This window comes from Panulirus ornatus, chromosome 48 (assembly GCF_036320965.1).
Source record: "Panulirus ornatus isolate Po-2019 chromosome 48, ASM3632096v1, whole genome shotgun sequence".
Classification (NCBI taxonomy): domain Eukaryota; kingdom Metazoa; phylum Arthropoda; class Malacostraca; order Decapoda; family Palinuridae; genus Panulirus; species Panulirus ornatus.
The window spans coordinates 27,563,536-27,591,290 of record NC_092271.1 but is presented as its reverse complement, the minus strand read 5'-3'; the positions used below and the strand labels follow the sequence as shown (position 1 = coordinate 27,591,290).

Sequence of the window (27,755 nt, the reverse complement as noted above, 5' to 3'; positions counted from 1 at the left end):
TATATATATATATATATATATATATATATATATATATATATATATATATATATATATCACAATGATCTTTCTGTCTTACTACATTTTCACCCTATGCTATATGTATCTTTCAGCACAAACCGGGAATAACACCAGTTCTGCAGAGTGAGTGATGCAGCGAGCATGGAGGATCTGGTCGAGCGAACAATGTGGAAAAGAAATGGCAACAATTTGCTACGATCGTTGTGTAAGGAAGAGCTTACATTAACGACGTATTTATTGTCATGCTATAGTCTCGATGTACTGTACCCTTTGTGTGTTATGTACTCGCCTGGGCCTACTCCTAAACATGTACCTTACGCCTATGCCATCACTGAACTACTTTGTATGTTTACACAAAGATTTCAGGACGTTTTGAAACTAACATCCCGTGAGAGGGGCAGCTAACAGATTATTAGTTTTCTCTAAACTAATCTTATTTTCTGTGTGCAGATGAGAAAGAACTGAGTGACATTACGAGGTTACGTGTATTTCAGCATTTGAATATATGTTGATCACGGTAATGTACGTTCGTTTTTGAGTTGTTTGATAGTGAAGATTGTTTAGAGTATATCTTTGTTAAACTTCTTTGGACGATTTCACTAATTTCAAATTATCTATTGACAATGAAATTTTCTTAACTAATTTCACAAGAGATACGATTTTCTTTTTTTTTTTCTTTTTAGCAAAGTTGTATATAATCGTTTAATCATATTTCCAGGATGCCATATTTCATTCTCATAAAAGATTAGTATCCTTGTTTATTTGTTGCTTACATTTATGATATTACACTTGAAAGTAATCTATGCAGGAAAGATTACGCCTATCTCTACATTTTAGGCAGCCATACTTGTTGTTACGTCACTTCCGTATGGCGCCAAACGTGACAGGAAAAAAGAGGCGTGGAAGGTTCGAGAGCGCAACAGGTAAATTTGAATTTCGCAATGTTTGCTGGGAAAAAGAAGTTATCAGGTATATTTTGCTCCATAGTGTACAAAATATTTGTGCAGAGTTTAAGCATGCTTATCTGTCGTTTTTCCTCAGGTGGAGAGAGAAATATGAGAATATTGACGGTGACCGGAACTGATGGTTGGAAGCCTGGACTGTGTTTCGGCGTAAGTGTTGTTCACTCTAACCGATTGTTGCGTATCATAGTTCACGATTACGTTATGGTTAGTTCTATGGTAGCATAATAATTCTTCTAACTGTGTGTGCTCGATTTATGAGTTTAAGTTGACATCCTGGACTATCGTGGTTAGATAGCGTTAGGGTAACTTAACCCAGGCCCGGGGTATTCGCTCGGTCAAAATGACTGTTGTGATTTGTTTATATCAATTATAATACTTTTGTATAGAACTTTAAGCCTGTCATTGTTCTGATTTAAACTCGTTACTTTATGTAAGCCGGCTCAGAGGCAGATTAAATTTTTGGTTGAAAATATTAGAATATGATACAAGCAAGGTTCATACTGTGCTGAAATCCCTGCAGAGTACTACTATAATGTTGAAGTCATTAGAAAGTACTTCACGTTTACATGGTTTTCCCAGGCGAGAGGACAGTTTCGTCTTGCCTCTTTCCCCAACCGGCGACAGTCAGTGCGTAGCGTTACCAGCGGTCGAGCGATGTCGTGCAACTGAAGCAAGATTTGTGTCCTCAAAATGTTCTTTTTGAATTATGTCCTTAAAATGTCCTTTGAATGATTTAAAAGCTACAACGCTAATCAGAAGAAATTCAGGTATGAACTCGAAAAAGATAGAATAGTCCTCCAAATAAAAAGAAAATGGGTGTATTTTTTTCCCGTTTTTTCAGAATTTGAAAAATGGAATAGCTTCTGTATTGCACCATCACGAAGAACATATCTGCTCTTGATATTTTCTATAAATGCCAAAATAATGCACATACGTCAAGGAAAGAAGCATGCTTGTTATCGATATTAAGGATAAATTAGATAAACTTACTTATCCGTTTAGTGACGTAGGGTAATATGATGAAGTGTATTGCATTACCAATATTAAACGTGGTAAAATGCCATCAAAAATAGCATAGAAAGTAAAATACACAGCAGCTTGAACAGCCAAAGCAGCATCTACAGTAGACGTTCAGGCATGTACAGTAGAAGCTCGGGCTTGAACAGTAGACGCTCGAGCATCAGCAGTAGACGCTCGAGCATGAACAGCTGACGCTCGGGCATGAACAGTAGACGCTCGGGCATGAATAGTAGACGCTCGGGTATCAACAAGTAGAAGCTCGGGCATCAGTGTGAGCCTCAACAAGAGCATTAACAGAAACGGATACCAAAACTAATATTGCATTCGGCAGGACTAGAGGCAGCTGCAGCCTAATGAGAAGTGGCACGAGCAATGTTGACAACAACAGCAGCAGGGCAGACCCTGTGTGTGACGGCCACAGCAACAGCACTAGTGTGACAGGCACAGGAGGAGGAGGGGGCCTGTGTGACAGAGCCGGCCAGACAATCCCTGCAGGCCAGGCGGGAGACGTAACCCGAGCACCAGAATGTTTTACCCGACTTACAAAAACAAACCTTTTAGCTACTGGGGCGGCAGACGGCTGTGTTGGGAGCCTGTGGCTGTGTGGGAGAGGATGAGGCTGTGGGAAAGACATGGCTGTGGAAAAAATCACGCTGAGACTTCTTAGGGCTGGGCTATGGTTTTAGGACCGCTGGATGATGGTTGTTAATTTGTTTAGGGTTTGTTTTGAGGTTTTTCATAGGCTGTGTAAGACGTGGAGGGTGTTGTGGGTGTGAGGGTGCACATAGGGGTACGGGGAAGGGACAGATAACAGATGACCCGATTATTTGGGACTTTGAGACGAGAGCGGCGAGTTTACCGTGCACTCTTACCCAATGGTGCAAAAGAGGATACGGAGGCGTAGGGGCCGGCCCTCAGTGATTGAGTTTGCAATACAACTTGCCTCCATCTAACCCTAGATATGTGCCCTTCACTCATACTCGCTGAATGCCTTCTTTGTGTATATCCAGACTATAGATAATTCAAAACTTGACAACGTCAATTTACATAGTGAATGAATTGTAACTGTTTGCAGGGACTAGTCACCAAAGAGTGAATAATTTGAAAAGTTATATGATATATTTTAGTATAGAAAAATATTTGTTATCTTAGATATACATAGACAAAGCATTTCAATGAGATTATGAGTGAAAGGCATCTATCTAGGGGTTAGGAGGAATGAACGGTTCCTAACGTCCAGGCAACAATGTCTGGATTATATGACGATGTATATATGGTAAGTGAACTATTTACAAAAGGCAAAGTTAGATACTTTTCAGGTTATGGATGAAACGACCACACTTCGTCTGCAGTGTTCGGTAAAACTTGTCCCTGAATGTATTGATGTTGCAGCAGTTGAATGCACTGGTGTTGCAGGGTGTGGGGGTAGTTCTCACGGAGGGTAACACACGAGAGATACTGTAATACGTCGATAGACCGATGACTAGATATGGATCAACAGATAGATAGAAATGAATGCAGAGAGAGAGAGAGAGAGAGAGAGAGAGAGAGAGAGAGAGAGAGAGAGAGAGAGAGAGAGAGAGAGAGAGAGAGAGAGTGTATGCATCCTGGCATTGTTTGTTTGTGCACTGTTCCCCTTGACTGGCCGAGAGTCTCACCTCAGGAAACTAGCGATCACTCTCCCTCAAGTGGCTGCTGAGGGCCGGCCTGCCTCTCCCAGGGGGGCAGGAGGTAAAGGAAGGGAGGAACAGAGAGGGGGAAGGAGGTAGGGAGTAGGAAGGGAGGGGAGCGTGGTTTTCACACACACACACACACACACACACTTACACACACGGGCCACCTCTGAGTTCGAGCAGCAGTCAGCGGACGGGTGGGACACGATTAATAGCGATTAATGGGCTGATGGCCAGGGGATTGACGAGGTATGGTGGGTGCTGAAGGAGTGAAGGTTAAGAACATAAATCGGGAGGAGGTAAGAGAATACGCCTGATGGAGGCAGAGTGTGATATAGTATGAGGTTGATCGCCGGTTAGATTTTAACAGTTCGATAAACTAAACCACAGGAAAGAAAGAGATCTAATGAAAGGGGCGTCGTCAAAGCAAGGCCAAAAAATCCCCTTGTATTATGAGGAATTGTCAAGATAAATCCCAGCGCCGAGATGGATGAGTCGACGGGTAACGTGCAAGAAATCCTGGAGTGTTTTGCCAACACATGTCTGGAACCATGTGTGTGTGTGTGTGTGTGTGTGTGTGTGTGTGTGTGTGTGTGTGTGTGTGTGTGTGGCCAGTCTGTCAACACTAATCTTAACCACTCCTTTTTCCTTTTTTTGTTGTAGAATGTTTATTGTCTAGGTAGACATAGCCATTCACTGAGAGTATGGGTGAAGGGCACATAACCTGGGGTAGGAGGAAGCAAGTACAGAGCCTACAGTGGCAGAGATCCAAAGGCCCTCCCCTGCTCTTTCTCCTCTTCTCTATATGTAATCAAGATGTGGTAAAATCGTGACGTACGAAATAGATGAAGATTTTTCCATAAATGGAATGCTTTAAAGTTGTCTTTGATCATCTTGCAAATATGATGTATAGAGTTTATATAGAAACACATTTGTAGAGAGGTTAGATAATTATAGAAGTAATGTCTAAGTAAAGGAAGGATAATTATAGAGGTAATTGTTAAGTAAGGAGAGTATAATCATAGAAGTAATTTGTAGATAAGAGAAGGATAATTGTAGAAGTAATTGGTAAGTAAGGGGAAGATAAATTGTCGAAGTTAATGGAAATTAAGGGAAGGATATCTAGATGTGCTGGTGACTGAGGGAGAATGGGATGACGACCAGAGGACGAGCCAGGCTTCACTAGGCAGACTAGCCGTCATCCTCCCACCAGCATCACCATTTGGTCACCAGCCTCCCGGGGAGAAGTGACGGGGGGAGGGAGTGGGGGGAGGTAGGAGAGAGAGAGAGAGAGAGAGAGAGAGAGAGAGAGAGAGAGAGAGAGAGAGAGAGAGAGAGAGAGAGAGAGAGAGAGGAGGGAAGGGGGGTGAGGGGAGCCACATGATCGCCGTGGCCGTCAAGCGTCACCCTAGCGGCTCGACAGTGAACACCCCCGCGCCATTTTCGGCATTTGCCGGGCTCACTGTGTTGAAGGAGGGGGAGGGGGGTGGGGGGCACCAGGCTTGGGTTCTCGGGATGGGGACGGGGGAGGTTCAGGCCGGCTCGGGTTTCGTTCTGACTAAATCTTTAGCGAGGGAATGTGTATTTGTCATGGGGAGTGGATGATGATATGCTTGTCACGGGGGAGGGGAGAGAGAGAGAGAGAGAGAGAGAGAGAGAGAGAGAGAGAGAGAGAGAGAGAGAGAGAGAGAGAGAGAGAGAGAGAGAGAGAGAGAGAGTTGGGTATGGGATCGGGGGTGCATTCACATATACAGATGCGGGCGGAAATGTGAGTGAGTGTGTGTGTGTGTGTGTGTGTGTGTGTGTGTGTGTGTGTGTGTGTGTGTGTGTGTGTGTTTGAGTTTGTATGTGTATCTGAATGTATCATCTCACGTGTAAGTACTTTATACATATACAAGAAAGTGTAACTCGTATGCGCCTGGGGAATGTCGTTTACTTAAGGTGGATGTACACGTCATGCGGGATGGTGATGACGGATGAGTTGGGATGCAGTTATTCAGTGCTTGCACTCCCTCCCAGCCTAAGGCCACTGGCGCAGATGTGGATACAGAGTGCACTGAAAGGTTCAGGGACCTGGCCCAGGCTTCATTGATTGAGTGATGTTATGAAGTGGGTGGGGATTGGAGGGGTCGTTTGATGTTGCCATGAATTTGATGACGAGCATATTGAGGTGAGACTGTAGTGGAATTAACTTTGTTGCGTTATCTACGATGTTTCTGACTCTCACCGCCAAAGCAGCGAATTTGTTTTGTACTCCTACGCATTCTGTGTGTGGGAGCGCAAAAGGGTGGGTTACAGAGTGCATGTAGAAGGATGCTGTGAGTTTTCGAGTGGTCCCAGATGTTAGGAGATCGTATGCAGGTCCTTAACACGCCTTAGGTCAGAAACAAGTCTCTGTGAAGACCACACAGGTCCTGGTGTGAGAGGTTCCAGCAGCTCACACACAGGTTTTCGATGAACATGTCAAGATCAACAAGTAGTCGAGGTGTGTATCTTACTTTTTCCAAGAAGAACTGTTGTCTATATATATATATATATATATATATATATATATATATATATATATATATATATATATATATATATATATATATATACACACACGTACACACAGACAAAGCCTAGAGATGCTGGGAGGTCCCAGTCATGTATCTCAGCATGCCCACAGGTCAGGCTGAGGGAGTCCTATAGGGCCGTGGCAGGTCTAACACAGATCTTCAGCAGATCCTGTAGGAGCAACAAGCCTAGAGTGTAGGAGTGGGTGGGAACCCGACACTGCCATCCTCCGGAAGGGTCTCTGGTCACCCGATGCCCTAGAGGCGAGGGTGACACCAGCAGGAGGTCTGGCGACACTTGGACCCATACACCACCACCACCACCGCCGACCTCCCACACACACACACCAACCCAATGCATGCATCCGCCTCTAGTGGTCCTTTCCAGAATCATTAATCTTTACCTTGACTCAAGTTAACACTAAATACCTTTACTTGTCAAAAGAATTGTGTTATACTTGACTTAAAATCAAGTGGCATTCATACGTATGTGTAAACGACTGTAAATCATGTTTTTACAAGATCCGGGACGAGCATTATGAATGAGTGATACGAGACCCTCGTCGGTAAGACTGTGGACAGAGTGAGATGTGAGAGAGGAAGTGTACCAGATGCATTCAGAGTGTGACCTCCTCGTGGGAGTGACCTGACTATTGCCTCGCTGTACGCATCGTCTTCAGTGACACTGTCCCTCTCAATCTGCACCACTCCCACATCCTGGCAATAACAATCGACTTGATCTGGTGGCTTGCAGTTCCATGCCTGAAATGTATGTATATACAACTGAGCTCATTGATTTCTTGTATGGAAAATAATGGACTATGAAATTTTAAGTAAATGAGTGATAAATAAACCCGGTTGATCTGGAGTTTGTCACTAGAAAAGATAGCTTTGTGATTCATGGTTATCATTGTCAAGCATAACACAGTCTAGTCGTAGCTCCTGTGTTATAGCTGCGTTACATCGTGATGGGTTCCCTGCTTGTCTTGCTGCCCTGTACAGTAACGTGTGGTGAGCTGGTCTGTATTGTTATATCACACTTTGTATATTGACCACAGTGTACAGTTCGTGGGGATGAACTATTTTACAGTTGTGAGTGACTCGGGTATTTGGTGTTACGAGCCACCACGTCATCCCAGGCTGTAATGTTACGTTATAACCAACAGTTTTTGTTTTATTTATCTATTGATGATGTTTTTCATGAAGTTGACGCCACCAGCGACACTTCGTGCTTCCACGTCCGCCAATACCCTACCAGAAACCACAAATTGGTGTGGTCATATCCACTGCCAGGGTACCGTAGTGAATGGTACACCCCGCTACACGACCTCTCTCTCTCTCTCTCTCTCCACACACACACACACACACACACACACACACACACACACACACACACACACACACACACAACCCAGCACTCTGCCAGTGACGTGAACTCACATGTCATCTGTTAATTTGTACTCCGTGGTGCTCCTTCTGTAATACCCCTGTTTTGTACTGCTGTGATGTCTCTGCTTTCTGGTACTCCTGCTGTGGCACTCATATTAGAGGTCACCCCTGCTGTGGTACTTCCACTAGGTGTCACTCCTACTGTGGCACTCCCACTAAGTGTCACTCCTGCTGTGGCGCTCTTGCCTGGTGGTACTCCTGCTGTAGTGTCGATGCTCTGGCCTCCCTACTATCACGCCCCTGCCCCATGTTCCTCCTTCTGTGCCATCACCTACTCCTCCCCCTCCCCTCCCGTCTCGAGCCCCGGCACCCTTGTTGTGTGACACCCGAGCCTGACCGACCTACCAGTTTGAGGCGCTCAAGTGGCCCCATGGGAAGCCAGTTTGGTCAGAAGATGCCAAACTTGTTGGCCTTAAGTGACTTTTTTTTTTTGTTTTGAGGTGTGAGTTTCACGGTGTCAGTAGTGTTGGGCTGAGCGGCTGTTTGGGTCAGGGAGAGACGACGGTGTGTAATGGTTAGTGGAGGGATTATTGATGGTAGTGGTGGTGGCTGGGTGGGTGGTGGTCTGCCGACGTGGAAGCCTCCAGTCCGGCCAATATGACCGGGAATTTCCTATGGAAATGACTTTTTTTTTTTATTTTCTCCTCGTAACTTAAAGACAGGTAGTCAGACATTCTCTTCCCTCCGGCTCGTGTCTGGGTCATCCTCAGAGGTCAGCCTTCACAACCACCTTGTGGCCTGTTGTCTGGCGTCATCCTCCATTATCACCATCTCCTCCCCATTGATCAGTAACCCCATCACTAATCCCATTTGAGTACCTGCAGTCGCTAGCTATACTCAGTGTCCTCCCCATCACCCTTCTTCAATGACCCCATTACTTTCAGCTCTACCCTTTACTCTTTCTTCCCTTTACAGTGCCCTGTAATCCCCCTTCCTTAACACCCTCTGACTCCCCTCCCTGAACCTCACCTTCGCCACCCCTCTACCCAACAGGAAATTGTTGTTGATTATGTGCCTTTGTAATAACCTGAACTGGTAGATGACAGGTATGTTTGTGCCTGATTGAAAGGTGATTTTCCGTTTTTCTCACCAAAAAATACCTTTTTTAAAGTGACAGTAACTTGGCTCTGCCTGTGTGGTGCTTTCAGTAGTATATACTCTTAAATACTTTTTTATTATTTTCTTAATGATAAGTTCTGTAATGCGTATGCATACAACACAAAAATAGGTATATGATGATAAGTTCTGTAATGTGTATACATACAACACAAAAATAGGTATATGATAAACAAACTACATGTTTACACACAGACACGCGAAAAACAGACACAGACAGATAGAACACACACACACACACACACACACACACACACACACACACACACACACAAATTGATTAATTTGTGGTTCTTGGAAGAGAGAAGAGTAAGGGGAAACATGATCACAACCTTTAAGGTTTTTTAAACCAGTTTGATAAGATCAACATTTTACAGTTCTCCTAAATAAACAGAGATAGGACAACCAGAGGCCATAATGTGAAACTAATGAACTTATTCAAAAAAGATTGCAAACAAATTCTTTTCGTGGATGATCGTCGTGAACAGAGAGAAGCAGTCATGAGTTTGGACAGCATACAGACGCTATGAAAGTTGTATGATAGTGGGCAGAGCCCAAGCGATGGGGCCTGTTAGTGTATAGCTCCCTCCCCTTACCTTTCAAATGAGGAACTCCAAATCGGAAATCACACACAGTTGGATAACTTATATAGAGAACTCGACTGAGTCATTTTTCAAGACTTTGTGAAGAAGGACAAACAGACACTCGTTCCATACGCGTTAAACTCCATATAGTCCCAGTTTCGTAGACCATTCCATGCCGTTAAACCTCACACAAACCCCAGTTGTTATCGTTGAGGGCCATCCCATGCTACTAAACCGTGGATGATCGTCGTGAACAGAGAGAAGCAGTCATGAGTTTGGACAGCATACAGACGCTATGAAAGTTGTATGATAGTGGGCAGAGCCCAAGCGATGGGGCCTGTTAGTGTATAGCTCCCTCCCCTTACCTTTCAAATGAGGAACTCCAAATCGGAAATCACACACAGTTGGATAACTTATATAGAGAACTCGACTGAGTCATTTTTCAAGACTTTGTGAAGAAGGACAAACAGACACTCGTTCCATACGCGTTAAACTCCATATAGTCCCAGTTTCGTAGACCATTCCATGCCGTTAAACCTCACACAAACCCCAGTTGTTATCGTTGAGGGCCATCCCATGCTACTAAACCCCACATAAGCCCAGTGTTAAATCCACATAAACCCACTTTGAACCCCAATAGACTCACGACGTTACACCCCACACGCACGTAAACCCACAATGTAAAACCGTACATAAACCCTGGATGTTAACACCCTCCCAACCACAGTTACCATGTGAGTACCTCATCCCGCGTTGTTCAAAGAGGCGCCCGTCTGTCTTCCACCATGTTCTAAAACTTTGTGGCGGGATTAGACCCCCACCCCAACCCCCCACCCCTGCTGAATGACACTGAGCCCTTCATTCAGCAATTAGAGGCTCCATAAAAAGGCTATTCAAGGCTCCGGAGCCCCGCGCGCTCATTACCAACCCCTCGTCAACAAGCTGCTCCTTGATTGGTCAACACGGCCCCCTTCACAGACCGTTCCTTATGGCTTAATGTACTGCGCCGTGTCGGCCCAGTCTGTCTCTGGTTGCTGTCTGTAGTTGCTCTCTGCGCGTTTGAAGGTGTTTATAAGCTGTTGTCTGTGTAATCTTCTACGCCTGAGTCTCCTGTCTGTATGTCTCCCATCGTAGATTCGTCTTTACCTTATCATCGTCTGTTCTTTTTTCGTGAATTATCCAGTTGTATGTCTCTCTGTTTATTTGACTACTTTTATGACTGTCTCTGTACATGTGTAGGTATGTCTGCATATGATTGTCATGTCTACTTCAATAGTCTTCTTTATCTTGCTTTTTCTGTCTGTTTCTTTTTGATTCCTGCATAAACGCTGATTTTGCTCTGTTGTCGTTTACTTCTTATTCGTTCGTTTTTAGGTTAATGTTTTTACAGTGGATTCATAAGTTGATTATATCTTATAGATATATTTCTTCGGTATTTTCACTTTTATTTGCGTCTGTTTACGTATATCTTTTTCATATGTCTTCAGTAATTAATGATATTGCATGTGTCTGTTTATATTTCATTTGAAGACTGCCTTCTGTTTGAATATAGCGTTTCTGTGTTTAACGTTCCCTCTGTCTCAACTCCTACCGTCTACTTGACAGATAGCTGTCTATCTCTGTCCTGTCCTACATACCTGAGGACTTCTCTGCGCTTTCGCACCTGACAGCTTCAGCACACCTGTCAGCTCTACCTTTGCACCTCCACACACTTGTTTATCTATTACGTCCTCTACCACACGCCTGTTCACACACACACACACACACACACACACACACACACACACACACACACACACACACACGCACACACACACACACCTTTCCTCTTCCTCTCACCAGACACACACACACACTCCCACACTCACCCCCACCAACACACATTGACAGACATGAGAGCCTCCGACGCCACCAGCGGAAGAGTGGCATTAGCATGAGGAGAGGGAGGGGGAGGGGTTAGGTGTGTGAGTGTGGGTGGGTAGGTGGGTGGGGACAAGAGTGCCACCACTGGAAACCCGAGCACTGGTGGCGCTGTAGCGGCCACCTCACCATCCTTATTACGGGATCCTGTAGCACCCCATTACATCCACACCCCCTCCCATCTAAATGGACTACCGTAGCCTCTTATCTATACACCATTTGTTGTTAATGGTGTCACGTTGGCGGCGGCGTCTCGTGCCCATCTAATGGGTCTCAGACACCCGGGTGTGTTGCCCGAACCAACCTCTCGCCCCGTGTCAGGAGTTGCTGGCTGGTGCACGGCCAGTGTTTGACGGTAGGGTAGATGTGTGGCGCTCTGTGTCTCACAGAATGGCACCAGTCACGCCTTCCTCCTCCGGTTCTTATCTCTGGCTCCTGCCTTCCCTTATGGACTCCGATTGTCTCTGTCGAGATGCTATTACTTCATTCATCTTTCTCTCCATGATTATTGTGTCTTTGGTTTGTTTTGCGTTCTTTAATCTCGTCTTGAGAGTGTGAGTGGACTCTGTTTGGTATGATCCTCATGTGTTGTGTCTGGTTATTTCTTAGTCTTTTCCTATTTGTATAGTTTCTGTTTACTTTGGTATTTGACCAGTTTTCTCTGTCTCTTAACGGAACTAGATCCATCTTAGATAATGTCCATAATTCACTTCGTATTGTGTGATGCATAGGTTATCAGCTGAGGAAACCATGCTTAACCTTATAACATATGCCAATTATGACAAGGATGACTGAGCTCACAAGGGAACGTACAGTGTAAACAAAACTTACGTGGCGACATAATGACGTAAACAATCACCACGTGGCGATAGAAATACACGTAAACAAACTCATCGTTACGTATAAACAAAGAACACGTAGTGAGAGAACGATGCTAACAGGACTAACACGACGTGATCACGTGTTGTAGAGAACACGTGGCAACGCGAATGACGTAGTGAGAGAGAACATGGGATAACAGTAAACCTTAGCAGAGGACTAGCGACAGAAGAAAGAGCGAGCACTAAGGCCACGTGGTCCTAGACCACAGTAAACAATAACACGTGTCATATTTACGTAAACAAAGATCATGTGACGAGGTTTGGTGATCTGACGCTGGAGATCAATATAGGATGTTTGCAATAATTCCCTCTCTTGGTTCGTACATAAGAAAATCTTATGTACGAACATACTTGGAGGTTTTACCCTACCCGTAGAGTCTGCTAGTGTATAGGTTTGCGAGGAGGATGCATTGAAATTAATGTTTCACAATCAGTTTTGCTTCTGAAGACAGTGTGATATTATCATCATGTCATACCTTTAAGCTCTAAGAGCCACAGAGTATGATGTTACATATACGAGAGCAAGTGTCTGCTTAAAATGGTCATCCATAAATTCCCCATAGCCCAGTGAGGTCCCGTGGGAGGGAGGGAGCATTGGAATTATCAAATGGGTATCTTAGCACCATGGGTGTGTATCTAGCTAGTATACGGCCCCATAAATCATGAGGTAAATAATGGGGCGGGTGGGTGGGTGTAGGGAGGCCCCTTTAAGAGAAGCTACATCTTACTCGACACGACCTTCCTGTGTGTTTGGAGCTGGCGGAGGACATCCGCGAGCAGTGTCATATCTCATGTCTTCATTACGGGTCACACGAGGTCATACATCACACTCGCGGGACAAACTACTTAACCCATAAAGTAAAGGCCAGAGTGATAGATGGTGTCGGGTGGTAGTGGGGACGTCGGACCGGCCATTATCACCCTTATGTCTCTCCGATGTACGGGTGAATGTTCCGCTAGTTAAGCTGTACTTAGTCTTTTTTTTTCTTTTTCTGTGAGGGTTATGGTAGTGTATTCTTGTTTCTTGTAGTCATTATTTTCCCATCCCTCTCTCTTCTGTAGTCTGTTTCTCTATCCCATTATCTGTCGTACATCCTCGTTGTTTACCCATTACCGTGCCTCCATGCATGGCGCGGACGTGCTCTGCGCAGCGCCTGTACGTACGTGCGTACGCATCTCACCGGGCGGCCACCTGCAACGCGAAGAGGGATTGACGTATCATGAGTTGCTACTTGTGTGAGGAGGGTGGGTGAGGGTGTCACTCATCAGGGGTGGGTGTTGAGTCAATACCACACAGGATGTTGAGTAAATACTTAGACGAGGGGGAGCAGGTGGGTAAGCAGAGGGCTTGGGCAGGGGAAGAGAGAGGGCTGGAATGGGGTCTAAGGGAGGGTAGCTACCCAAAGGCAGGGATGGAAGGGGGTTCAAGGAAGGGACGGCTTCTGAAACGTAGGGGTGGAAGGGGGGGTTTAAGGGAGAGAAGGCTTCGCAAGGCCACCAGCAAGTAACAGCTGGATTGATATCAATTACAAGCTTTACTAATTAGCAGTTACAAGCAGGACTGATAAGTGATTACTATGTGAGCTAACTAGTAACAACAAGCTAGACTAATGAGCGATGATCAGCTTGAGTAATCATGGATGACCATCTGAGTTAATTACTGATTACCATCTGGACTCAGAAGTAATTACTCACGAGAGGGACTCTCACCGTGGAGTCTGCGGGGATAACTTGCCCATCATGACACCATACCGCGACTTCACTGGCAGGAGGGGGAGTTCGATCCCACCCGCGTCCCTCCCAGGTCGTTGTGCAGCACCCACTGTAGCCCGAGACCCTGTGCACGTATGTGTATCCCAGGTCATCTTCCTCTGTCTCATCACAGTGCCATGAATGCCCGTCCTTCCCCTCCTACCCACCTGTCACCCACCTGTGTCCATGTACTGTATTCACTGTAAGCTGGTGACAGGTTATGTGTCAAGGTTGTTGGCAGGAATAACAGGATGTAGGGTGAGCCGTGTAGAACAGAAGCAGTTAGCTGGGCGAGAGTTGTGGGACAGGAGAAACAGGCAGTGGGGTGAGGGTTGTGGAGGAAGAAACAGGTAGTGGGGCAGGAGAAGCAGGTAGTGGGTCAGGAGAAACAGGTAGTGGGTCACGAGAAACAGGTCGGGAGTCAGGAAAAACAAGCAGTGGGTTAGAGGAAGCAGGTAGTGGGTCAGGAGAAACAAGTAGTGGGTCAGGAGAAACAGGTAGTGGGTCAGGAGAAACAGGTAGTGGGTCAGGAGAAATAGATAGTGGGTCCTGAGAAACAGGTAGTGGGATGAGAAGTATGGCATTCCTCAGGACCTCTCTACTGCCTTTTACCACGATAGCTTGATCGGTAATTACTGAGGAATCTCTGCCCCCGGGCTGTGGTCTGTGGTGGTACAGCCTCGTGTCTGTCTCGCTTGGTGGCCGTGCGTCTGTCTGTCTGTGTTGGTACAGCCTTGTGTCTGTGGTACGGCCTTGTGTCTGTGGCACGGCCTTGTGTCTGTCTGTGGTACAACCTCTCTTCCCCTTGTCTGTGCTGGTGGCTCTGTGGTTATTGTTTTTCCTGTTAGACATTGATAGTAGTAGTTACAATGATGACAGTAGTAAAACTATCATTATCGTTATTATTTTCATTATTATTATTATTATTATTATTATTATTATTGTTATTATTATTATTATTGTTATTATTATTATTATTATTATTAATCTACCAATAACTCGGCCTGAAGAACTGTGCATGTTATATCTTCAGCAGTATGATCGGCTGTACAGCAAGAGAGTTGGTAGCTACAAGAGCGGCTGATAGTAAGGACTTACGTCAAGATACCGACACCAGGTTATATTCCTCAGCTGAGGAGATTGTATTGTGGACGCCAGTAAACTCAGTCGTCAGCTACCTACCGAGTATCGTGCTGTGAGTTAGCATACATCTTCCCAGTTTGCAGTTGGTCATTGCCAACCGACTGTTTGCTTTCAGTAGTCATAAGATTGTCCTGTGTGCAACAGGCAGGAATTTGATTGTTGACAGGTGACTGGGTCAGTATACTTGACTGCCTGAGACACTGTTCACAAAGTCACCATTATAAACTAGACTGGAACATATATACATATAATGTTAGTCCGAAGTTTTCATTCCTTCAAAGATAAGGATAAATGATTCTCTCTCTCTCTCTCTCTCTCTCTCTCTCTCTCTCTCTCTCTCTCTCTCTCTCTCTCTCTCTCTCTCTCTCTCTGTACTGTGTTTGCAGTTCAGCTTCGAAGCTTTTTATTTGGATATGTTGATAGAACAAGTAGAAATAAGAAAGCTAATCTAACAACAACATGTTACGTAATATACACTAGAAGTTGTTCACGATTACAACTGCGAAAGTTGTTTGTTTCGCAAACGCATTTCGTTTTCTTTTCTCCGATTATCTAAGCATTCGCGTTTACATTCCTGTCTTTGATACAATCATTTACTTTAGACTCGCACCATTCAGTAGATCAATGTAGGGTTTCCGCCAAGTTTATTGCCCACGACTCTGTCAGAAAGAGGGATTTGTTATTATATTTTCCATAACAACAGCTCGTGAAGGGGGTGGGGATGTGCGGGGGGACCCCATAAAACAGCTTATCCGCAGTTTATCAAACAGGAGGGGAACCAGAAGCCTTCACCCTCAACCCCGGCTGGTGGCCAAGGGTAGAAGAGATGGAGAAGCGTAAACATCCCTCAACAGATAGCCAGATAAACTCCATCCTACCTCCATCCTATCCCACCATCCCCCTCAGGCCACTAGCCTGGAGGGGATAGGGAGGGTCTATATACACCAGTGCTAGGGGCGTCGTAGGGTGGTGGGAGGCGAGGGTTGTGCCGCCCATGTTGGTATCACTGTTATGGGTTACCGCGTACTGGAAGGGCGGCTGTTGGCACATGTTTGATGGTTGATAGTTATGTCATTCTAGAAGCTGAAGAATGTTTGTGTCTTGATTATATGTCTTGTTTTGCTGGTGTTAGAAATGGCGGTAAAGGAATTTTAGAAGGACTATACAGAGTAATTTTATTGAAATATGTTTTGTTTTTGACTATTTGGAACTGACGCACAGTAATTGGTATAGAGTGCCAGCTGACTTCACATTACTCGTTTCTTTCAAGCGCGTCTCAACGTTTACTGAGCTTTTAAAGTATCTCCTCTGACGAGGACGTGTAGTCAGTCTGCTTCCCTGTGTGTGTGTGTGTGTGTGTGTGTGTGTGTGTGTGTGTGTGTGTGTGTGTGTGTTTTCGTCTATAGTTCGTCCGTGTAGTCATGAGGCAGGGCTAGCGCCTGAGAGAGAGAGAGAGAGAGAGAGAGAGAGAGAGAGAGAGAGAGAGAGAGAGAGAGAGAGAGAGAGACCATTACCAGCACCATGGACAGTGTTTACACCTCCGTGACTGTGAGGTGAGGATTTCGACAACCGACCAGAGAGGCAGAGGGAGGGAGGGAGGGAGGGAGTGAGAGAGGGAGGGTAATTATAAGATGCCACGGATTCTTATCACCTTGTTTGTACGGCTCCAACCACGGCCAACCACTCGCTCGTCACCGCTACACACCCGACCATCTTATTATTCACTCACTCGGTTGTTTGGTTAGTGACGTACTCCCGGTGGACGTGGTTAGCTTCCCGTGCGCTGCGGGAGTTCTATAAAGATAGGAGGGATTCCTGGGGAAGGAAGTAAGTGTATATATAATCTAAAGCCCGTGTTATCCAAGCAACTCGTTTAATAAGTTGGCAATACACACCAGTCAGATCTCATAAAGTGATGGGAAAGCTTCACAAGAGTATCCGAGGCGAGGCTCCTCAGACGTCGATGAATCACTCGTCCGTCACACATCCCATACTTTCCTACCATCCATTAGAGCGAGGAAAAAACAGGAGAGACGGAGGGGAGGAAAAAAAGAGAAATGGTGGTAGTGAGATTCTTAACAGGGAAGGTATAATGTGTTCCCACGATTCCCCAGCATCGAAACAGAGAGAGAGAGATCAGTTATCTCAGCCACACACACACAGTAGCTTCAGATACCGACCCTCAGCACATGGGGAGGATAGAAAAAAACTCCTTGGGAGTCACTCATTCCGGAAATTCCTGGCTGGTGGGAACCATAGGTCATGATTTAGGCGTGCCTGCGGGGGCTAGTCACCTCCACAAAAACCCACTCACTGATTTGGGTCAGGTAGTCAAATAAGCATCCTTCAGAAAGTCCCCAGGTAGTTAGATCAGTCTCTCAGTTACTGCATTGGTGTTTTTACCTCCCCATCTGCGTGAAGACTCAGGGGGTTCTCCAGGCTCTCGGGCAGGATTACTGGCATTACCAGAGAATATATTAGGGACGAATTGATAGCCGGGTAAGGTGGGCTTGAGAACAGTAGTGTGTATCTGCTTCTTTACCGATTTATTGAAAGCCAAGGTGCCACATCCCCGCTTTTGGACGAGTCTTTGACCGGAGTCTTCCTCCCGTTTATGTCCCGTGGTGTTCTTCCCGTCCAGTCTAACGGATATATTAAATGAATTAGCCTAAGGAGCTTAGGATAGCCACGAGGAGGCGTTTGTAACCACCAAATAGAATAGAGGTGAAGAAAGTAGTTGAGGAGGAACCCTCGCTATGGCCGAAAGGTGTGGACAGGTCGGCGGTACCTGGGCCCTCACATTCAAGGAGGGTACCTGCGTCCCCCCCCCCCTCCACACACACACACACACACACACACACACCCAAGGAGGGAACCTGCTTAACCCTCACACACCCTAGGAGGGTCCTGAGGGGGCCCTCACACACTTCAGAAGAGTACGTGGGCCTCACACGTACCAGGGTACCAGGGCCCCCGCACACACCCCAGGAGAGTACCAAAGATCCCACACACCCCAGGGGGGTGCCTGAGACTCCAAACAGACCCCAGGAGGGTGCACGGCCAAATTACCTCTTCCGAACAAATCCCTTTTCTCGTGCTCTCACACCCGAGTCGACAGCACTAGATGCTCTCCTGTTAACAGGGTAGGATCCCGGGGTATCAGCAGATGCTCGATTGTTTATCCTGTAGGGACATTTTTTTTCATCATTTATTGATTTCAGTATTCCATATTGTCTTATTTTTGTTTAGATTGTTTGGTTTTCTGCTGTGGGAAGTAGATTTCAGTGAGACATACGATATTTTTCATATCTTGTTGTAGGTGAGGGATTTATATTCATCTTCCGTTAAGATTTACGTGGACAACATGAAGGTAATCAAAGGTTGTGTGTGATAGATATGAAAATATATTAACGATAAAGCTGGAGGCAAAGAGAGGGCCAGGGAATGTCATCAGCCGGGAGAACCCAATTATTGCATTTTTGTGTTGCGTTTTTGTGAGGCCGTTCTTGTTACTCGTCTCTTGCCCCGTGACGTCATGCACGGCCGACCACGTTCCGCTTGCCAAACTACACGAGCAGGATCGTTAGCAGATCGCACACACACACACACGCACACACACACACATAGAAATACAAACACACACAGACAGACAGGCAGACACATTTTCATAAACTCTGGAACATTCACTAACAAACATGCAACATGATGTATAGTACAGCGAATGATAAATATTATGTAATGAATATTGTATACTCAGTACACTGTAAATAACTTTGTGCAGTTATGGATTCCCAGACGATAAGTATTTTTACTTTTGACTGTAATTGATGTGTTTTTTCTTTATGACGGATGAGAGGTGCTTTTACAGCATATCTGATTATTGTCGTTTACATTGGAAGCAAACAGAACACTGTGATGAACATGAGAACAGCATTAGGTGTGCACGTTGTTCTGTTATCACAGTTGATTTACTAAGTTGATTTACTCGACGTATATGTTCAGGCTTCAGCACTGTTACCTCATAGTTGTCTGTATTTTTGGTATGATACACCATACATCGCGTTCATTTCGTATTTCCTCCCTGAAGCTGAAGGAGTATAAACGTAATGCTAATATGTCGGTGTATGGAATGTTTGACGTCTGAACCCCTGATGACCTGACGCGGGAGGTGGGGTCAGGAGGGCATTTATGTTTCGTTGATGACTGTGGGCACCTGCAGGCAGGCCACACCCTGCATGATAGGCGTTCATAGGCAAAGTTAAGACACGCACACACGTCTAGATAGGTAGGTACACGTGAAATGACCCATTCACAGAAATGCAAGGGAGTACGAACGAAGATACACAATCCCTGCTGGTGGAGTACACACACACACACACACACACACACACACACACACACACACACACACCTCGTTCCCACAGGCTGGACTCAGAGGGCAGTGTCTCTTGTGTGCACGTGACCCCAGACATCGGGTAGCTGGTCTCCTAATCTGATAATTATTCGGAGGTGGACGGGCGATTTGGCCACGGGGGGAGGGGCGCATGCTTGAAGAACATTCTGCTGGCTGCTCCGTCAATTGGAGAGTCGAGCGCTTTGGGCATGACGGTACGACCCTTGAGTACGACCCTTGGTATTATGGTTACGACCCTCCGGTGTGATGATGGCCTGGCCTTTAACACCGTCTCTGGGTGTTCAAGATGATTCTAAGATGGCTAAGTAGTTGAAGGCGTCTGCTCTGTACACCTGACAACACGTTGTGGAATCCTTTCTGGGGGAGCACAGGTTCTTTCCGTTGCATTTCATGTACCTAATGTTTATACACAACTCTGCTGTTGTGAGTATTTGAGAGGACAAATAAACACACGGACTGTCTCTTGATTTCTGACCTGCAATGTACAGCCAATGCCTCTAGGAAAATAAGGAAAGGTAAGTGGTGTCAGTTAACACCCTTCAGGTGCCAGTTAACACCCTTCAGAGACGTTCTTTGCTACAGAGTCAAACCATAGTCATGATAACTTACCCCACGACAGATGGTTGCACGGATATAAACAAGGTATATCCTTTAAAACTCCACCATGGAGTCCTTATACGTGGAGATCGTGTTAATTTGTCATCCACTCCTAGCAGCCTCTCTCTGGACCTGACTGTCTGTCATTAGTTTCATCCAGTGTGATTGCCGTGAGGGGCGCTCGAATCTTAATTCCATCTGTCTATATTCTCCACCATTATTCAGCCATTCCCAGCACACGGCGTGCACCTCCGTTAGAATTTGTAATTATCTGTAAATATCCAAGAAGGGGAAGAACCGCAGCAGAGTAATTGATTGATGAACAACAGATGATTAATTGTGTGGTTTATTGTAGTTTGAATATTTGTCGATCTTTTAAGAACTAGAAATATAGTGTCGGGATCAGTGGCTTCTTTTTAAGGTGTTTATAACGAAACGATCACACGTTTCTGGAGCATTAAGCAAAGCTAAGCTCGAGCATTTCTCACCTACACATCCTGACCTCAGGGGGACCTGGTCTGACCTTACCTGACCAACGCCCTCAGGAGACAGGAGGGCACACACGGTCTTTGTTTTCTTCAAGGTCTTGAACGTGCAGGGGATTTTCCATTATGCTTCTTCGTCAGAGCTAAAGCTGTGAAGGAATTTCGGGGTGGGTAAGGGCTTTAACCCCCTCCCCCCCTCCATTCTGCCACTGCTGGGAAGATGTGTGTGGAGGAGGGTGTTGCTCGTGAGTGTGTGGTACACCCGCTAGCAACACCTACACTCCGGATTAGGTGTTAATTCCTCGGATCAGATGAACTGTTTCACAGACCACCGAGCGGGCCCTGCATCACACATACCCTTCTCCCTCACTACTTCCCTTTCTCCAACACTTCTCCCTCACAACCTTCCTCTAACATGTATCCATCGCTATTTTCATATATATATATATATATATATATATATATATATATATATATATATATATATATATATATATATATATCCCTAGGGATATATATATATATTATCCCTAGGGATAGGGGAGAAAGAATACTTCCCACGTATTCCCTGCGTGTCGTAGAAGGCGACTAAAAGGGGAGGGAGCGGGGGGCTAGAAATCCTCCCCTCTCGTTTTTTTTTAATTTTCCAAAAGAAGGAACAGAGAATTAGGCTAGGTGAGGGTATTCCCTCAAAGGCCCAGTCCTCTGTTCTTAAAGCTACCTCGCTAATGCGGGAAATGGCGAATAGTTTGAAAGAAAGAAAGAAAGAATATATATATATATATATATATATATATATATATATATATATATATATATATATATATATATATATATATATATATATATATATATATGCGTGAGCTTGTTTGTACTCAGTTAATACCGGCAGAAGTTAAGGCAACAATATAAAGAATTAGAACTTCTTAAACGTGACGAAAGTGTCTTGAAGGAAAGCACTTGCCTTCCTGACAATGTCCCTGTCGAGAATCCAAGACGCCTACACAGAATCGAAAACGATTAATAGCCAACACTACTAACCCCTTCTGGAGAGGATTTGGTCACCTTCATACCTCGAGACGTCGCCTCAAAACCCTCTTTCTCTGACCACTCACAAAAGGGATCCATTCCCAAGAAAAACGTCCCTAAGCCCATTTTCAATGGAGGGTTCCCAAGTGATGTGTGTGTCTGTGTGGGCCGAGTGACGCTTTGATGAATTGACTCGTGTAGTGGTCAGAGCATTGTGGTGGTAGGTAGGTCTCGCCCATACTGGACGGAACGATTGCTCCTGTACTAAAGACATACTTTATTTTTCATTTTCTTTGCTGGATGTATATAAAATTCGTAATTGAATATATAGCACGTAATTCTGATGATCATTGTATCTAATCTTGAAGTGCGAATAAGATGAATAGTGTTGTGTCATATTTAATGAATAAGGCTTATATTGGTAAGGTTAGTAATTTACATTCTGGACTTGGGATTATACAGATAAAAGGAAATTATGGTTCCTTGGTTCTTTCATAACACCTTGTTCACCTCTTACCATTTTTTTTTCTCTTTCTTCATGTTATTTCTTCCTCTTTCTACTTCTCTCTGCAGCGACCCATTGTCACTCCTACTTCTTCTCTCATTCTAATCATCATCATCATCATTTTCTTCTTCTTCTTCTTCTTCTTCTTCTTCTTCTTCTTCTTCTTCTTCTTCTTCTTCTTCTTCTTCTTCTTCTTCTTCTTCTTCTTCTTCTTCTCTTCTTCTCGCTTTCTCTACTCATTTTTCACATCCCTCATTCTCTCTCTCTGTCCTACTGTCAGTCACCGGATCACTAAGGTGTGTGTACCTGTGTCCTGGCCCATTAATGAGTCACTGCCTCATCAGTAGGTCACTCAGACCATTAACCAGGAGGAATGGAGTGGTTGTCCTTCACTCACTGTATTCCCATTAGTCAGGACAATCAGGTCACACCCCATTGTCAGGACATGAGGGAGGGCGTGGCCTCTGTACAAAGAGTGTAAGCACTGTGAGGTAAATAGAAAGGTGGAGTGGGGGGTTTCCACTCCGTTTTTAAATGTTATGGGTAATAGAATGATTGATAATTAAAAATGATCGCTTCCTCTTTCTTCTCCTCTCTTGTCTCCTCTCTCTTTCCCGTCTTCAGTCTTGGAGTGCTTGGTTGGGATGGGTGTTGGGGCCAGGACGGAGCCTCTGATGACACGGAGAGACGATAATTAATACATTGACGGTTAGGGAGGTAAGTGGGCCAGGGGAATGACAGTGCGTCGTTTAGAAACATGAGTAAAGTTCACTGACCTTGTCATGCCACAGATGCTTGTGTGTTATGTCAAACAGAATGGATACAAGATTACAGACGTGTGTGTGTAGTTTGTAAGTGGATATTCGTTAGGCGTAATTATGTGTATGTATACTTGTATATATGTAGATTTGTGTTTACATGTATGAGTAGGCTTTTGAGTACACGTGTCTGTTTTTTTGCTTATATGTATATATCTTCACACGAATAACATTGTCTAGGCGTGTTTAAAGGTCAGTATACATCCTCTCTTTAGAAAGAGTACACCGCATTGTCTGGAAACTGATTTGGATGAAAGCAAACTTTCAATGTCACACTCACTACTACCCGGGCGGAATCTACCTCCCCAAAGTATTTCGCTTTACTTCGGTGGGCGAAGGAAGACGGCTATCAGGGATAACTGCTTACTTCCTGCTGAGGTTTAAGACGTGTACCTGAGGACTGAGCTTTCCCGGTGAAAGTGATGTGGAAGGAGTGGATCCACCTGTTCTCACGGTACTGTTTGCGACTTGTGATGAACGTGGGACTTTGTGAGACTTCTATGGGAAGATGTTATTCGTAGAGCTAATGGTAATGCCTCTAATTATACGAGGAGGAGTAGGGTAGGGGGATTAACAATTTGAATGAGGTACATATGTGATGGATATTTCATGATGTGATTATTTTTTGTGATATCGCAAAAAAATAGACTGTGTGTTGGTACGGCTGTCGAGCAATTTAAGATCCAATACACGGATAAAGTCCCGTGTGATAAAAAAAACTGGAGAAGAATATCTCAGAAGATCATATCTGTATTCTAGGGGGAGAGGCGGACAAAGTCCCAACAATGGGACGATTTTGGTCCCCACAATTTTGTACCCAGGGATTCCATGTCCCCGTGACGGTTTCTGGGGATTCCGTCCCTTAGAGACTTTACACCCCCTGGGACCTACAGTCCTTCTTGGAATTCTCTCCCCTTGGGGATTCTATCCCCTGGGATTCTGCCCTTTGTTATATCGCCTCCTCGTTTTTAATTCTAGGGTGGGGCTGTTGGGCGACACCTTTACGAAGAAGTCTGGCTGGGCCACAGATGCCTCCTGGTGCCACACACGACACACACAGTTCGTGGTACTGAGCCTGGCAGAACTTGGGACGTCCTCGTAGGTTAAGTTCTGATTCGGTAAGGTCATCACAGGCCAGTCAGTGTTCAAGTGGGTCTCAGGTGACGGCACGATCGAATGCTGGCTGGTTGTTGGGGACGTGGTGAAGACGACCACGGAGGAACGGTATTCTGTCTGGGGGGGAAATGAACTCAACCCCTGAGAAACAACACTTTATTTGGGGTCGTAGATGAGTTTCACCCTTGCGATACAGAAGTTTATCTGGGGAAGATGAAGTTCACCCCTGATAGGCATATTCTATTTGGGATGAATGAACTTCACCCCCTCTGAGAGAACATTTTATATCGGGTGGATGAACTTTACCCCTGGGAAACAGATGAACTTCACCTCTGAGAGACAGGACTTCACCACCTGATATCTTCGTTCTTCCCAGTATCCTCATTATTCACTACTACCTGTTTAGCGATAACCAGGTGGTTAGGAGTAAGGCTCTTGTCTGTTCCTGAGTGGGTCTCTGATCTTACAACAGTAGCAGTCAGCATACACCAGTCTTCAGTTACCCAAGCTGGTAAAGAAAATTTTCCCCTATGTCTGTGTGACCATTTTGCCTCTTTAGGCTTTAACTCAGTGTTAGCTGGACAACCGGATTCTCGTTTTCTTTATGCACTGTTATTTAGATCGATGTTATCAAAATTTATGGGATTTTTTTTTTTTTTTGGTTAAGTCAGTCAGTAAGGCAACGCTTCTGTGGAAATATCTGGACTTCTTTCAGTCTTTCCTTGCATGGCTTGTGTCTCAGTCGAGTAATTGTCTTTTCACTAATTTTTTTTCCTAACTTTGTCCAAGTCTGTCATGGTTTCTTTGATAATATGGGTGCCTGAACTGCTCCATGTCGTCATAGTGGCGGATTACAGAGAACCAGTTTGGTGTTTGGTGTTATGGAGAGAGAGAGAGAGAGAGAGAGAGAGAGAGAGAGAGAGAGAGAGAGAGAGAGGGCTGTGAAATTGGTGACTTCACCTGGCTGTGTTGTCCGGTGGGGAGTTTGGGTAGCATTAAGGCCGTGTTATAGCATGTCTGACATCGCAGACTCGACCATATTTTCAGTCATTGCTTTAGATTATTCCCCGGTACTTTCCCCAGACCTCACGTTACCTTCGTCCTCGATGCATCACATCCCTTGATTCACCCTCTGATTCACACAGTGCTATACCCAGAAGGTAGAGGGAATAAGGCCATAATTATGTTATAAGCTACGAAATCTCGTCGTAGAGGGCTCGGACAGGGAGGTAAATCTGGACGCCTCATATGGCAACACTGTCCCAAGACGACATTCCATAGAGCTACAGTTGGCTAGTTTTTATTTATCTACTTATATATTGATAATAGAATTCCCCATCTCATCGCTTATACCATGTCAGGCACAGACTCTTCTGTATATACCGAATGATTTAACAGGACCAAATTCTTTATCTTGATTTGCAGAATTAAGAGCGGATTTATCGAGACGATTATTAGCAAAGTTATTATGTTTGTTGTAAATACTACAAGAGGTTTGGGGGGTTGGGATGAGCGGAGAAAGAGGATCCAACTTTGTAATCAAATCACTTGATGAATACAAAAAGAGGCAGATAGCCGACTCCTCTCTCTCTCTCTCTCTCTCTCTCTCTCTCTCTCTCTCTCTCTCTCTCTCTCTCTCTCTCTCTCTCTCTCTCTCTCTCTCTCTCTCTAGCCAGCAGTGTGGGGGAGGCGAGGTCGATGCTCTAGATTGGTATTCTAGGATACCATCCTAACATGTGGCTCTAGGTTGGTACCTTGGCGTGGTACTCAAGGATGGTGGTGAGGTTGTAACATTGTGTCTCGGTATCTGGCTGGAGTGCTAGTCAAGGGGTCATGCTTAAGTGAGAAGCACGTGATTGACACCCGAAACCTCCCGAGCACGACGGGTACGACCTTTAGGTATGACCACCTGGCCTTTGACCTGATGCTCGAAGGTCAGGGACAACGGCCGGGCCATCGTACCCAGCGTTCATTCCGTCGTGCTCAAGAGCCCCACTTTCGTGCCCAAGGGCCGAGCCTTCATGCTCAAGGGCCGTCTCTTCATGCTTAAGGGCCGTACCTTCGTTCACAAGAGTTGTACCGTCATGCAGTTACTCCAGTCAAATGAACTGAAGGTCGTGTCGATATGTAGCCTTTGCCTTTTTCATCGTTGAGGTGAAGATGTTGAGCACTTCTATGTGCCAGCTGGTATGAATCATACACGTTTGTTTACATATATGTTTTTAATTACCCGTTTGTACAGTACAGGTTGGGAGGACTACTCTCGTAGGGTTTTGTGTATTTGTGTGTACTGGTGTCATTTTGTGTATGTTGTAGTTACCTATTTGTACTGTACGGGAAGGTGGTTCCACTCTCATGGGGCCCTATCTCGTGTGTGTGTGTGTGTGTGTGTGTATGTGTGTGTGTGTGTGTGTGTGTGTGTGTGTGTGTGTGTGTGTATGTGTGTGTGTGTGTGTGTGTGTGTGTGTGTGTGTGTGTGTGTGTGTGTGTGTGTGTGTGTGTGTGTGCGTGCTGGGGGACGGAGGGTGTCGATCCGGTAACCCTCTGTAGGTTCATCGCCCAAGCGCAGGTTTTTTGCCAGCATACCAAACAGTAGCCGTCTGCATGATTGCCACACCCGCGGGCCTCCCTCCTACTTTTACACTCCTAGTGTTACCAGTTTCATGGTAGTGGCGCCTGCAGTGTTACCACTTCCGCTAGGGGCCTTTAAACCTCCTCGCCCAGCAGGTGAACCAATTCCGTGGGCTTACCTTTACCCGGTGACGTCTCAAGTCCCAAGCCCTCCAACTATTGCCAGAACAGCGGGAACTCTGTTTTATTACTGGCACTCGCTGTGACCAACACAGTGGGCTGTCTTTTCCCTGGCGTCCTCTAACATGGTCTGGTATGAAACACGACACACACGGAAGATAATTACATTGTGATCAGTAGAGGGCAATGTTAGTGGTGCATAGGAGTATTGTCCAGAAGTGTTTCGAGATTAAATCAATGTTCCAGCAACATTCTGGAAGTCATTGATTCATGGGTCTGCTGCTGGAAGCATTGAATTTTGCTTAAGCTGAACATCTAGTGAGCAATTCTTATGAAAAAAAAGAAGGTAAGTATTTTACCTCCTTCTTCATGTCTCGTCACCGAAGATGATCATGAAAGATTCATCAGTCGTCGAACCCTGTGGACCTCAGAGTCAAGCGATGGACTTAAAAGGGATCAGCTATGATGATACTAGAGGCCAGGCAGGTGTCTGGGGAATGGACGACCTGATCATCAGACCACACTGTGCACTGGAAGGGCAAAAGCTACATGATCTGCAGAGGAGAAACTCAAGGACCACAGAGATGTACCCAAAGCCTCAAGGATTTAGTGGAATCGTTGAAGATCTCAGAATTCCCGAAAGGAAAGATGAGGGAATCTGGAAAGGCCAGACTCAAAGACCTAAAGAAGTAGCCGTATGGATGAAGACGGAAAGTGGTATCTCACCACTAAATGACCCACTGGTATAGACAGAAACTCAACCCAAGTGGGCTGTAGAAAACTGAGGATGTTGGGCTAAGTTCGTAATTATGTACCTCTTCGATATTTTCTCTTAAATAAACAGTGATTGTGTGTGTGTGTGTGTGTGTGTGTGTGTGTGTGTGTGTGTGTGTGTGTGTGTGTGTGTGTGTGTGTGTATGTGTGTGTGTGTGTGTGTGTGTGTATGTAGAAACTCCATGAA

General features: G+C 45.2%; 1 long non-coding RNA gene across 1 annotated transcript in view; it reads left to right on the top strand.

Annotated features, from left to right (window-relative positions):
• The first annotated feature begins 119 nt into the window (after positions 1–119).
• Positions 120–27,755, top strand: part of LOC139763900 (uncharacterized) — a 167,404-nt gene continuing 139,768 nt past the window's right edge. The window contains exons 1-3 of the long non-coding RNA XR_011716287.1: positions 120–944; positions 1,063–1,133; positions 14,970–15,131. This is a non-coding gene — a long non-coding RNA (uncharacterized lncRNA). The remainder of the gene's footprint in view (positions 945–1,062; positions 1,134–14,969; positions 15,132–27,755) is intronic.